Source organism: Ictalurus punctatus, unplaced genomic scaffold (assembly GCF_001660625.3).
Source record: "Ictalurus punctatus breed USDA103 unplaced genomic scaffold, Coco_2.0 tig00163688, whole genome shotgun sequence".
Lineage (NCBI taxonomy): Eukaryota > Metazoa > Chordata > Actinopteri > Siluriformes > Ictaluridae > Ictalurus > Ictalurus punctatus.
In genome coordinates, this window is record NW_026521168.1 from 37,062 (window position 1) to 50,697 (window position 13,636).

Genomic DNA, 13,636 nt, shown 5'->3' on the forward strand with positions numbered 1-13,636 from the left:
GGGCTCGTCCGAGAAAATTGAACCCGGGACCTCTCGCACCCAAAGCGAGAATCATACCCCTAGACCAACGAGCCATACGAAGCCCACGAGGCACTATACCTTGCTAATATAGGTCCCTATCGTTCGGGGCGGGGTTCACGCTCAACTTTTGAGGTAGTTGCACAAAGAATATTACTCTCTTAGAATTTTCAAGTCACCTATGCTTTTTTCAGGAATTATGTAGGGCTTTGCTGCTTTCGCTCTATTCAAACAGGGCTATAACTAATTGTTTTTGGGGAAGATGGGAGATATCCCGAAGCAGGGTTTTTGATTCCCAGAAAGTCGCAACAAGCTATCCCCTATCATCACAGCAAAAAAAAAAAAAACAAACAACAAAAAAAAACGTTGTTTATTTAGCCACGATTTATTACCACTGCAATAATTCCATCAACTACATTCTGTTGGCTAGGGGACATCCCCAACCAGTGCTCTTTAGAGTGATTTTGTCTGAATTAGGTTATTTTTGTTATTCAGAGATGGACACTTCCAGGTACAATCCAAAGAACACAAAGGAAGCCAATATTAAGCGGTAGGAATCGGAACTTACGTTGTCCTCATGGTTAGTGTGCAAGATGCTCCTTTCATCCTCTATCTGGAACGTTTGCTGAAAATGATTTCTTCTGGAATTTGCATTCCTGAAAAGGGCCCTGTGATAAGCAGTCAAGCATAAATGCGCTCCTTATTCACAGCTGGATTCTTCACATCACAAGATGGTCTCGGCCAGCGTTGGACTAACTATCTTGTGAAACTTGTTTTTGTGACACGGAGAGCTTGCTGGTTCTTACAGCCGAAGTTGGTACACCAAGACACCAAACCAAGGTAGAAAGCGTGGATACCCTGAAAAGGGGCTTTTGTGATCATCAGACTAGCATCAACACAGTCCTTAATCAGAGCTGGACTGTTGACATCATAAGATGGCATTGGACTAACGATGATGGATAGCTTGCTTGCGGCGTGGGTGTCCGAGCGCGACAGCCCTCAGATACAGAAGGACAAGTTGAGGAAAAAGCAAGGGCTCATCTTGGTTTGGAACCTTTCTGGAGAGAACCTCTTGAGAGCCAAGCAGCCAGATCATCATGAAGCTCGGTTGAGGTGACGAGCAAAAAATTTCCTCGATTACATAAGGAAGAGTTAACTGCAAGGTAAGGGCTCATCAGGATTTCAACCCGAGACATCTCTCACCAACATTAGAATCATACCCCTAGACCAACGAGTGAAATAGCCTATCTGGTTGTTTTACCTCAACGTCTGTATTTTTGTTCATTTAAACACGCACAGGTTAGCACTGGTTTTATTACAAAGCTGTGATGACGTAGAGAGTTCACAAGTTCTCGTCACCTAAGTTGGCCCTCCACGATGCTAACCAATAGTGAGACCAAAACCGGAGAAAGGGGTTGTCCCTGACGCTGGACTTCCCTGAAAGGTGTCAGAGCAAAAGGGAAGCAGGGTATGGAAGAACAAGTCCACAGAAACACATGCAACCTATTTGCAAATGGAACCTGGCCCAAACTGCCCACCGGTGCTGCACCATGGACCATGGACCACTGGTGTTCCACTGTACCCTACAAATGTATGTCCCTTACAGTTCTGCAGGTTCATGCTAATAGTTTGAGATGGTTCACAAGATATTACTGTGAAAGATGTGAACGATGACGGATAGCTTGCTCGTGGTGGACTAGTATGACCAAATGAAACTCTGTTACAGAAGGGCAAGTTGCGAAAACAAGCAAGCTCTCACCTTGCTAGAACTCGTGAGAACCAAGCAGTCAAGCAAGAACCAAGCAGACAGCTCTTGGCGTTCGAGTAACTACATCGCGGTTGAATTGAAGAGCAGTAAGAGCTCATTTCAGGATTTCAACCGGCGACATCTCACACACAAAGTCAGAATCAAATCCCTCGCCCGACCAGCTAAACGGCCAATCCTGGCTGTTTCAACCTTAGTCCATGACACAAACCGTTTCAATGTAGTGGAATAGGTGCCTGCTACACATATTTTTGTTTTTTTTCAGAGATCAATATGATATCGTTGAGCACTGGTTTTATTTCAAAGCTGTGATGACGAAGAGAGTTTGCAAGTTCTCATCACCGAAGTTGGTCCTCCAAGGCGCTAACCAGTAGGGAGACTAAACCTGAAAGGGGAGTCCCTTCAAATGGGCTTCCCTGAATAGTGTTTTGTGCAAAACGGTCCTCAGAATTCAGAAGGGCATGTTCAGACAAAAGCAAGGGCTCGTATGGGATTTGAACCTGCTAGAGAGAACCTCTTGACATTCACTGTGTCATGAAGCTCGGTTGCGGTGACGAGCAAAAAATTTCCTTGATTACAGAACGACGAGTTTAACAGCAAGGAAAGGGCTCATTAGGGATTTCAACCCGGGACCACTCTCACCCAAAATTAGAATTATACCCCTAGACCATCAAGCCAAAGTCCTCATCAGGCTGTTTACCTCAAGGTACTTTTGTTTCGGTTCATTTCCACTTGCACAACCGTCATAACATAGACAAGACTAGACATCCTAGAAAGTTCTACTTTCCTTTCCGATATGGCTCCAAGCTTAGGTCACCACACTAGCCATTTCAATTTAGTGGTATCGGTGCCCGCTACAGTTATTTTTTGCTTTTGTCTTTAGAGATCAAAGTAACATGGCTGAGCACTGGTTTTATTACACAGCTAGGGTTGCGTGGTGAAACGGGCGTTCCCTAAATATGGGCTTCCCTGAAAGGTGTACTGAGCAAAAACTGGGCTCGGCTGCAGAAGGACAAGCTTATTTGAACCTTCTTGGATCACTCACGAACAAAGCAAGAAGCGAATACAGACCGTCCAGCTTGGAAAGCTTGGGCTCGTCCGGGAGTAAATAAAACCCGGGACCTCTCGCACCCAAAGCGAGAATCATACCCCTAGACCAACGAGCCATACGAAGCCCACGAGGCACTATACCTTGCTAATATAGGTCCCTATCGTTCGGCGGGTTCACGCTCAACTTTGAGGTAGTTGCACAAGATATTACTCTCTTAGAATTTTCAAGTCACCTATGCTTTTTTCAGGAATTATGTAGGGCTTTGCTGCTTTCGCTCTATTCAAACAGGGCTATAACTAATTGTTTTGGGAGATGGGAGATATCCCGAAGCAGGGTTTTGATTCCCCAGAAAGTCGCAACAAGCTATCCCCTATCATAACCAGCAAAAAAAAAAAAAACAAAACAACAAAAAAAACGTTGTTTATTAGCCACGATTTATTACCACTGCAATAATTCCATCAACTACATTCTGTTGGCTAGGGGACATCCCCAACCAGTGCTCTTTAGAGTGATTTTGTCCTGAATTAGGTTATTTTTGTTATTCAGAAGATGGACACTTCCAGGTACAATCCAAAGAACACAAAGGAAGCCAATATTAAGCGGTAGGAACTCGGAACTTACGTTGTCCTCAGTGGTTAGTGTGCAAGATGCTCCTTTCATCCTCTACTGGAAACGTTGCTGAAAATGATTTCTTCTGGAATTTGCATTCCCTGAAAAGGGCCTCTGTGATAAGCAGTCAAGCATAAATGCGCTCCTTATTCACAGCTGGATTCTTCACATCACAAGATGGTCTCGGCCAGCGTTGGACTAACTATCTTGTGAAACTTGTTTTGTGACACGGAGAGCTTGCTGGTTCTTACAGCCGAAGTTGGTACACCAAGACACCAAACCAAAGGTAGAAAGCGTGGATACCCTGAAAAGGGGCTTTTGTGATCATCAGACTAGCAGCAACACAGTCCTTAATCAGAGCTGGACTGTTGACATCATAAGATGGCATTGGACTAACGATGATGGATAGCTTGCTTGCGGCGTGGGTGTCCGAGCGCGACAGCCCTCAGATACAGAAGGACAAGTTGAGGAAAAAGCAAGGGCTCATCTTGGTTTGGAACCTTTCTGGAGAGAACCTCTTGAGAGCCAAGCAGCCAGATCATCATGAAGCTCGGTTGAGGTGACGAGCAAAAATTTCCTCGATTACATAAGGAAGAGTTAACTGCAAGGTAAGGGCTCATCAGGGATTTCAACCCGAGACATCTCTCACCCAACATTAGAAATCATACCCCTAGACCAACGAGTGAAATAGCCTATCTGGTTGTTTTACCTCAACGTACTGTTATTTTTGTTCATTTAAACACGCACAGGTTAGCACTGGTTTTATTACAAAGCTGTGATGACGTAGAGAGTTCACAAGTTCTCGTCACCTAAGTTGGCCCTCCACGATGCTAACCAATAGTGAGACCAACCGGAAAGGGGTTTTCCCTGACGCTGGACTTCCTGAAAGGTGTCAGAAGCAAAAGGGGAAGAAGGGTATGGAAGACAAGTCCACAGAAACACATGCACCTATTTGCAAATGGAACCTCTCATGAACTAAACAGCCAAGGCAACCCTGAGGTAGACTATTCCACATAACGCTTGGGCTCATCCGGGATTTGAACCCGGGACCTCTCGCACCCGAGAGCGAGAAATCATACCACTAGACCAACGAGCCAAACTGCCCACCGAGTGACTGCAGCCATGGACCACTGGTGTTCCACTGTACCCTACAAATGTATGTCCTTACAGTTCTGCAGGTTCATGCTAATAGTTTGAGATGGTGCACAAGATATTACTGTGAAAGATGTGAACGATGAACGGATAGCTTGCTCGTGGTGACTAGTATGACCAAAATGAAACTCTGTTACAGAAGGGCAAGTTGCGAAACAAGCAAGCTCTCACCTTGCTAGAACTCGTGAGAACCAAGCAGTCAAGCAAGAACCAAGCATGACAGCTCTTGGCGTTCGAGTAACTACATCGCGGTTGAATTGAAGAGCTATAGTTCCCTCGATTACAGAGGGACAAGTTAAACGAAGGTTCAGGAATTCAACCGGCGACATCTCACACACAAAGTCAGAATCAAATCCCTCGCCCGACCAGCTAAACGGCCAAATCTGGCTGTTTCAACCTTAGTCCATGACACAAACCGTTTCAATGTAGTGGAATAGGTGCCTGCTACACATATTTTTGTTTTTTTCAGAGATCAATATGATATCGTTGAGCACTGGTTTTATTTCAAAGCTGTGATGACGAAGAGAGTTTGCAAGTTCTCATCACCGAAGTTGGTCCTCCAAGGCGCTAACCAGTAGGGAGGACTAAACCTGAAAGGGGAGTCCTTGCAAATGGGCTTCCCTGAATAGTGTTTTGCGCAAAACGGTCCTCAGATTCAGAAGGGCATGTTCAGAACAAAAGCAAGGGCTCGTATGGGATTTGAACCTGGCTAGAGAGAACCTCTTGACATTCACTGTGTCATGAAGCTCGGTTGCGGTGACGAGCAAAAAATTTCCTTGATTACAGAACGACGAGTTAACAGCAAGGAAAGGGCTCATTAGGGATTTCAACCCGGGACCACTCTCACCCAAAATTAGAATTATACCCCTAGACCATCAAGCCAAAGTCCTCATCAGGCTGGTTTACCTCAAGGTACTTTTGTTTCGGTTCATTTCCACTTGCACAAACCGTCATAACATAGACAAGACTAGACATCCTAGAAAGTTCTACTTTCCTTTCCGATATGGCTCCAAGCTTAGGTCACCACACTAGCCATTTCAATTTAGTGTATCGGTGGCCCGCTACAGTTATTTTTTGCTTTTGTCTTTAGAGATCAAAGTAACATGGCTGAGCACTGGTTTTATTACACAGCTAGGGTTGCGTGGTGAAAACGGGCGTTCCCTAAATATGGGCTTCCCTGAAAGGTGTACTGAGCAAAACTGGGCTCGGCTGCAGAAGGACAAGCTTATTTGAACCTTCTTGGATCACTCCACGAACAAAGCAAGAAGCGAATACAGACCGTCCAGCTTGGAAAGCTTGGGCTCGTCCGGGAGGTGAAATACCCGGGACCTCTCGCACCCAAAGCGAGAATCATACCCCTAGACCAACGAGCCATACGAAGCCCACGACGGCACTATACCTTGCTAATATAGGTCCCCTATCGTTCGGCGGGTTCACGCTCAACTTTTGAGGTAGTTGCACAAGATATTACTCTCTTAGAATTTTCAAGTCACCTATGCTTTTTTCAGGAAATTATGTAGGGCTTTGCTGCTTTCGCTCTATTCAAACAGGGCTATAACTAATTGTTTTGGGAGATGGGAGATATCCCGAAGCAGGGTTTTTGATTCCCCAGAAAGTCGCCACAAGCTATCCCCTATCATAACCAGCAAAAAAAAACAAACAAACAACAAAAAAACGTTGTTTATTTAGCCACGATTTATTACCACTGCAATAATTCCATCAACTACATTCTGTTGGCTAGGGACATCCCCAAACAGTGCTCTTTAGAGTGATTTTGTCTGAATTAGGTTATTTTGTTATTCAGAGATGGACACTTCCAGGTACAATCCAAAGAACACAAAGGAAGCCAATATTAAGCGGTAGGAACTCGGAACTTACGTTGTCCTCATGGTTAGTGTGCAAGATGCTCCTTTCATCCTCTACGTGGAACGTTGCTTGAAAATGATTTCTTCTGGAATTTGCATTCCCTGAAAAGGGCCTCTGTGATAAGCAGTCAAGCATAAATGCGCTCCTTATTCACAGCTGGATTCTTCACATCACAAGATGGTCTCGGCCAGCGTTGGACTAACTATCTTGTGAAACTTGTTTTGTGACACGGAGAGCTTGCTGGTTCTTACAGCCGAAGTTGGTACACCAAGACACCAAACCAAGGTAGAAAGCGTGGATACCCTGAAAAGGGGCTTTTGTGATCATCAGACTAGCATCAACACAGTCCTTAATCAGAGCTGGACTGTTGACATCATAAGATGGCATTGGACTAACGATGATGGATAGCTTGCTTGCGGCGTGGGTGTCCGAGCGCGACAGCCCTCAGATACAGAAGGACAAGTTGAGGAAAAAGCAAGGGCTCATCTTGGTTTGGAACCTTTCTGGAGAGAACCTCTTGAGAGCCAAGCAGCCAGATCATCATGAAGCTCGGTTGAGGTGACGAGCAAAAATTTCCTCGATACATAAGGAAGAGTTAACTGCAAGGTAAGGGCTCATCAGGGATTTCAACCCGAGACATCTCTCACCCAACATTAGAATCATACCCCTAGACCAACGAGTGAAATAGCCTATCTGGTTGTTTTACCTCAACGTACTGTTATTTTTGTTCATTTAAACACGCACAGGTTAGCACTGGTTTTATTACAAAGCTGTGATGACGTAGAGAGTTCACAAGTTCTCGTCACCTAAGTTGGCCCTCCACGATGCTAACAATAGTGAGACCAAAACCGGAAAGGGGTTGTCCCTGACGCTGGACTTCCCTGAAAGGTGTCAGAGCAAAAGGGAAGAAGGGTATGGAAGAACAAGTCCCACAGAAACACATGCACCTATTTGCAAATGGAACCTCTCATGAACTAAACAGCCAAGGCAACCTGAGGTAGACTATTCCGACATAACGCTTGGGCTCATCCGGGGATTGAACCCGGGAACCTCTCGCACCCTAAGCGAGAATCATACCACTAGACCAACGAGCCAAACTGCCCACCTGGTGCTGCGCCATGGACCACTGGTGTTCCACTGTACCCTACAAATGTATGTCCTTACCGTTCTGCAGGTTCATGCTAATAGTTTGAGATGGTTGCACAAGACATTACTGTGAAAGATGTGAACGATGACGGATAAGCTTGCTCGTGGTGACTAGTATGACCAAAATGAAACTCTGTTACAGAAGGGCAAGTTGCGAAACAAGCAAGCTCTCACCTTGCTAGAACTCGTGAGAAACCAAGCAGTCAAGCAAGAACAAAGCAGACAGCTCTTGGCGTTCGAGTAACTACATCGCGGTTGAATTGAAGAGCTATAGTTCCCTCGATTACAGAGGGACAAGTTAAAACGAAGGTAAGAGCTCATTCAGGAATTCAACCGGCGACATCGCACACACAAAGTCAGAATCAAATCCTCGCCCGACCAGCTAAACGGCCAATCTGGCTGTTTCAACCTTAGTCCATGACACAAACCGTTTCAATGTAGTGGAATAGGTGCCTGCTACACATATTTTTGTTTTTTCAGAGATCAATATGATATCGTTGAGCACTGGTTTTATTTCAAAGCTGTGATGACCGAAGAGAGTTTGCAAGTTCTCATCACCGAAGTTGGTCCTCCAAGGCGCTAACCAGTAGGGAGACTAAACCTGAAAGGGGAGTCCTTGCAAATGGGCTTCCCTGAATAGTGTTTTGCGCAAAACGGTCCTCAGATTCAGAAGGGCATGTTCAGACAAAAGCAAGGGCTCGTATGGGATTTGAACCTGGCTAGAGAGAACCTCTTGACATTCACTGTGTCATGAAGCTCGGTTGCGGTGACGAGCAAAAAATTTCCTTGATTACAGAACGACGAGTTAACAGCAAGGAAAGGGCTCATTAGGGATTTCAACCCGGGACCACTCTCACCCAAAATTAGAATTAGACCCCTAGACCATCAAGCCAAAGTCCTCATCAGGCTGGTTTACCTCAAGGTACTTTTGTTTCGGTTCATTTCCACTTGCACAACCGTCATAACATAGACAAGACTAGACATCCTAGAAAGTTCTACTTTCCTTTCCGATATGGCTCCAAGCTTAGGTCACCACACTAGCCATTTCAATTTAGTGGTATCGGTGCCCGCTACAGTTATTTTTTGCTTTTGTCTTTAGAGATCAAAGTAACATGGCTGAGCACTGGTTTTATTACACAGCTAGGGTTGCGTGGTGAAACGGGCGTTCCCTAAATATGGGCTTCCCTGAAAGGTGTACTGAGCAAAACTGGGCTCGGCTGCAGAAGGACAAGCTTATTTGAACCTTCTTGGATCACTCACGAACAAAGCAAGAAGCGAATACAGACCGTCCAGCTTGGAAAGCTTGGCTCGTCCGGGAGTAAAATAAAACCCGGGACCTCTCGCACCCAAAGCGAGAATCATACCCCTAGACCAACGAGCCATACGAAGCCCACGAGGCACTATACCTTGCTAATATAGGTCCCTATCGTTCGGCGGGTTCACGCTCAACTTTTGAGGTAGTTGCACAAGATATTACTCTCTTAGAATTTTCAAGTCACCTATGCTTTTTTCAGGAAATTATGTAGGGCTTTGCTGCTTTCGCTCTATTCAAACAGGCTATAACTAATTGTTTTGGGAGATGGGAGATATCCCGAAGCAGGGTTTTTGATTCCCCAGAAAGTCGCCAACAAGCTATCCCCTATCATGACCAGCAAAAAAAAACAAACAAACAACAAAAAAAAACGTTGTTTATTTAGCCACGATTTATTACCACTGCAATAATTCCATCAACTACATTCTGTTGGCTAGGGGACATCCCCAACCAGTGCTCTTTAGAGTGATTTTGTCTGAATTAGGTTATTTTTGTTATTCAGAGATGGACACTTCCAGGTACAATCCAAAGAACACAAAGGAAGCCAATATTAAGCGGTAGGAACTCGGAACTTACGTTGTCCTCAGTGGTTAGTGTGCAAGATGCTCCTTTCATCCTCTACTGGAACGTTGCTGAAAATGATTTCTTCTGGAATTTGCATTCCTGAAAAGGGCCTCTGTGATAAGCAGTCAAGCATAAATGCGCTCCTTATTCACAGCTGGATTCTTCACATCACAAGATGGTCTTCGGCCAGCGTTGGACTAACTATCTTGTGAAACTTGTTTTGTGACACGGAGAGCTTGCTGGTTCTTACAGCCGAAGTTGGTACACCAAGACACCAAACCAAAGGTAGAAAGCGTGGATACCCTGAAAAGGGGCTTTTGTGATCATCAGACTAGCAGCAACACAGTCCTTAATCAGAGCTGGACTGTTGACATCATAAGATGGCATTGGACTAACGGATGATGGATAGCTTGCTTGCGGCGTGGGTGTCCGAGCGCGACAGCCCTCAGATACAGAAGGACAAGTTGAGGAAAAAGCAAGGGCTCATCTTGGTTTGGAACCTTTCTGGAGAGAACCTCTTGAGAGCCAAGCAGCCAGATCATCATGAAGCTCGGTTGAGGTGACGAGCAAAAATTTCCTCGATTACATAAGGAAGAGTTAACTGCAAGGTAAGGGCTCATCAGGGATTTCAACCCGAGACATCTCTCACCCAACATTAGAATCATACCCCTAGACCAACGAGTGAAATAGCCTATCTGGTTGTTTTACCTCAACGTACTGTTATTTTTGTTCATTTAAACACGCACAGGTTAGCACTGGTTTTTATTACAAAGCTGTGATGACGTAGAGAGTTCACAAGTTCTCGTCACCTAAGTTGGCCCTCCACGATGCTAACCAATAGTGAGACCAAACCGGAAAGGGGTTTTCCCTGACGCTGGACTTCCCTGAAAGGTGTCAGAGCAAAAGGGGAGAAGGGTATGGAAGAACAAGTCCACAGAAACACATGCACCTATTTGCAAATGGAACCTCTCATGAACTAAACAGCCAAGCAACCCTGAGGTAGACTATTCCACATAACGCTTGGGCTCATCCGGGATTTGAACCCGGGACCTCTCGCACCCTAAGCGAGAATCATACCACTAGACCAACGAGCCAAACTGCCCACCGGTGCTGCGCCATGGACCACTGGTGTTCCACTGTACCCTACAAATGTATGTCCTTACAGTTCTGCAGGTTCATGCTAATAGTTTGAGATGGTTGCACAAGACATTACTGTGAAAGATGTGAACGATGACGGATAGCTTGCTCGTGGTGACTAGTATGACCAAAATGAAACTCGTTACAGAAGGGCAAGTTGCGAAACAAGCAAGCTCTCACCTTGCTAGAACTCGTGAGAACCAAGCAGTCAAGCAAGAACCAAGCAGACAGCTCTTGGCGTTCGAGTAACTACATCGCGGTTGAATTGAAGAGCTATAGTTCCCTCGATTACAGAGGGACAAGTTAAAACGAAGGTAAGAGCTCATTCAGGAATTCAACCGGCGACATCGCACACACAAAGTCAGAATCAAATCCCTCGCCCGACCAGCTAAACGGCCAATCTGGCTGTTTCAACCTTAGTCCATGACACAAAACCGTTTCAATGTAGTGGAATAGGTGCCTGCTACACATATTTTTGTTTTTTTCAGAGATCAATATGATATCGTTGAGCACTGGTTTTATTTCAAAGCTGTGATGACGAAGAGAGTTTGCAAGTTCTCATCACCGAAGTTGGTCCTCCAAGGCGCTAACCAGTAGGGAGGACTAACCTGAAAGGGGAGTCCTTGCAAATGGGCTTCCCTGAATAGTGTTTTGCGCAAAACGGTCCTCAGATTCAGAAGGGCATGTTCAGACAAAAGCAAGGGCTCGTATGGGATTTGAACCTGGCTAGAGAGAACCTCTTGACATTCACTGTGTCATGAAGCTCGGTTGCGGTGACGAGCAAAAAATTTCCTTGATTACAGAACGACGAGTTAACAGCAGGAAAGGGCTCATTAGGGATTTCAACCCCGGGGACCACTCTCACCCAAAATTAGAATTAGACCCCTAGACCATCAAGCCAAAGTCCTCATCAGGCTGGTTTACCTGCAAGGTACTTTTGTTTCGGTTCATTTCCACTTGCACAACCCGTCATAACATAGACAAGTACTAGACATCCTAGAAAGTTCTACTTTCCTTTCCGATATGGCTCCAAGCTTAGGTCACCACCTAGCCATTTCAATTTAGTGGTATCGGTTGCCCGCTACAGTTATTTTTGCTTTTGTCTTTAGAGATCAAAGTAACATGGCTGAGCACTGGTTTTATTACACAGCTAGGGTTGCGTGGTCAAACGGGCGTTCCCTAAATATGGGCTTCCCTGAAAGGTGTACTGAGCAAAACTGGGCTCGGCTGCAGAAGGACAAGCTTATTTGAACCTTCTTGGATCACTCACGAACAAAGCAAGAAGCGAATACAGACCGTCCAGCTTGGAAAGCTTGGGCTCGTCCGGGAGTAAATAAACCCGGGACCTCTCGCACCCAAAAGCGAGAATCATACCCCTAGACCAACGAGCCATACGAAGCCCACGAGGCACTATACCTTGCTAATATAGGTCCCTATCGTTCGGACGGGTTCACGCTCAACTTTTGAGGTAGTTGCACAAGATATTACTCTCTTAGAATTTTCAAGTCACCTATGCTTTTTTCAGGAATTATGTAGGGCTTTGCTGCTTTCGCTCTATTCAAACAGGGCTATAACTAATTGTTTTGGGAGATGGGAGATATCCCGAAGCAGGGTTTTTGGATTCCCCAGAAAGTCGCCACAAGCTATCCCCTATCATAACCAGACAAAAAAAAAAAAAACAAACAACAAAAAAAAACGTTGTTTATTTAGCCACGATTTATTACCACTGCAATAATTCCATCAACTACATTCTGTTGGCTAGGGGACATCCCCAACCAGTGCTCTTAGAGTGATTTTGTCTGAATTAGGTTATTTTGTTATTCAGAGATGGACACTTCCAGGTACAATCCAAAGAACACAAGGAAGCCAATATTAAGCGGTAGGAACCTCGGAACTTACGTTGTCCTCATGGTTAGTGTGCAAGATGCTCCTTTCATCCTCTACTGGAAACGTTGCTGAAAATGATTTCTTCTGGAATTTGCATTCCCTGAAAAGGGCCTCTGTGATAAGCAGTCAAGCATAAATGCGCTCCTTATTCACAGCTGGATTCTTCACATCACAAGATGGTCTCGGCCAGCGTTGGACTAACTATCTTGTGAAACTTGTTTTGTGACACGGAGAGCTTGCTGGTTCTTACAGCCGAAGTTGGTACACCAAGACACCAAACCAGAGGTAGAAAGCGTGGATACCCTGAAAAGGGGCTTTTGTGATCATCAGACTAGCATCAACACAGTCCTTAATCAGAGCTGGACTGTTGACATCATAAGATGGCATTGGACTAACGATGATGGATAGCTTGCTTGCGGCGTGGGTGTCCGAGCGCGACAGCCCTCAGATACAGAAGGACAAGTTGAGGAAAAGCAAGGGCTCATCTTGGTTTGGAACCTTTCTGGAGAGAACCTCTTGAGAGCCAAGCAGCCAGATCATCATGAAGCTCGGTTGAGGTGACGAGCAAAAATTTCCTCGATTACATAAGGAAGAGTTAACTGCAAGGTAAGGGCTCATCAGGGATTTCAACCCGAGACATCTCTCCCAACATTAGAATCATACCCCTAGACCAACGAGTGAAATAGCCTATCTGGTTGTTTTACCTCAACGTACTGTTATTTTTGTTCATTTAAACACGCACAGGTTAGCACTGGTTTTATTACAAAGCTGTGATGACGTAGAGAGTTCACAAGTTCTCGTCACCTAAGTTGGCCCTCCACGATGCTAACCAATAGTGAGACCAAACCGGAAAGGGGTTTTCCCTGACGCTGGACTTCCCTGAAAGGTGTCAGAGCAAAAAGGAAGCAGGGTATGGAAGAACAAGTCCACAGAAACACATGCACCTATTTGCAAATGGAACCTCTCAGAACTAAACAGCCAAGAACCCTGAGGTAGACTATTCGACATAACGCTTGGGCTCATCCGGGATTTGAACCCGGGACCTGGGGATTTGAAATGGGCTGCCCTGAAAGGTGTCCGAGCAAAATGACAATAGGTTACAGAAGGACAGATTGCAGGAAAGCGAGTG

The 13,636-nt window shown here is 45.3% G+C and overlaps 4 non-coding genes across 4 annotated transcripts; all 4 read right to left on the reverse strand.

Annotated features, from left to right (window-relative positions):
* On the reverse strand, positions 1 to 74 carry trnap-ugg (transfer RNA proline (anticodon UGG)). Its single transcript has one exon. It is a non-coding gene; the product is annotated as a tRNA-Pro (tRNA).
* A 4,391-nt stretch (positions 75 to 4,465) lies between these two features.
* On the reverse strand, positions 4,466 to 4,539 carry trnap-cgg (transfer RNA proline (anticodon CGG)). The gene has a single exon. It is a non-coding gene; the product is annotated as a tRNA-Pro (tRNA).
* Positions 4,540 to 7,482: 2,943 nt separating this feature from the next.
* trnap-agg (transfer RNA proline (anticodon AGG)) lies at positions 7,483 to 7,555 on the reverse strand. The gene has a single exon. It is a non-coding gene; the product is annotated as a tRNA-Pro (tRNA).
* A 2,950-nt stretch (positions 7,556 to 10,505) lies between these two features.
* On the reverse strand, positions 10,506 to 10,577 carry trnap-agg (transfer RNA proline (anticodon AGG)). The gene has a single exon. It is a non-coding gene; the product is annotated as a tRNA-Pro (tRNA).
* Between the last annotated feature and the right edge of the window lie 3,059 nt (positions 10,578 to 13,636).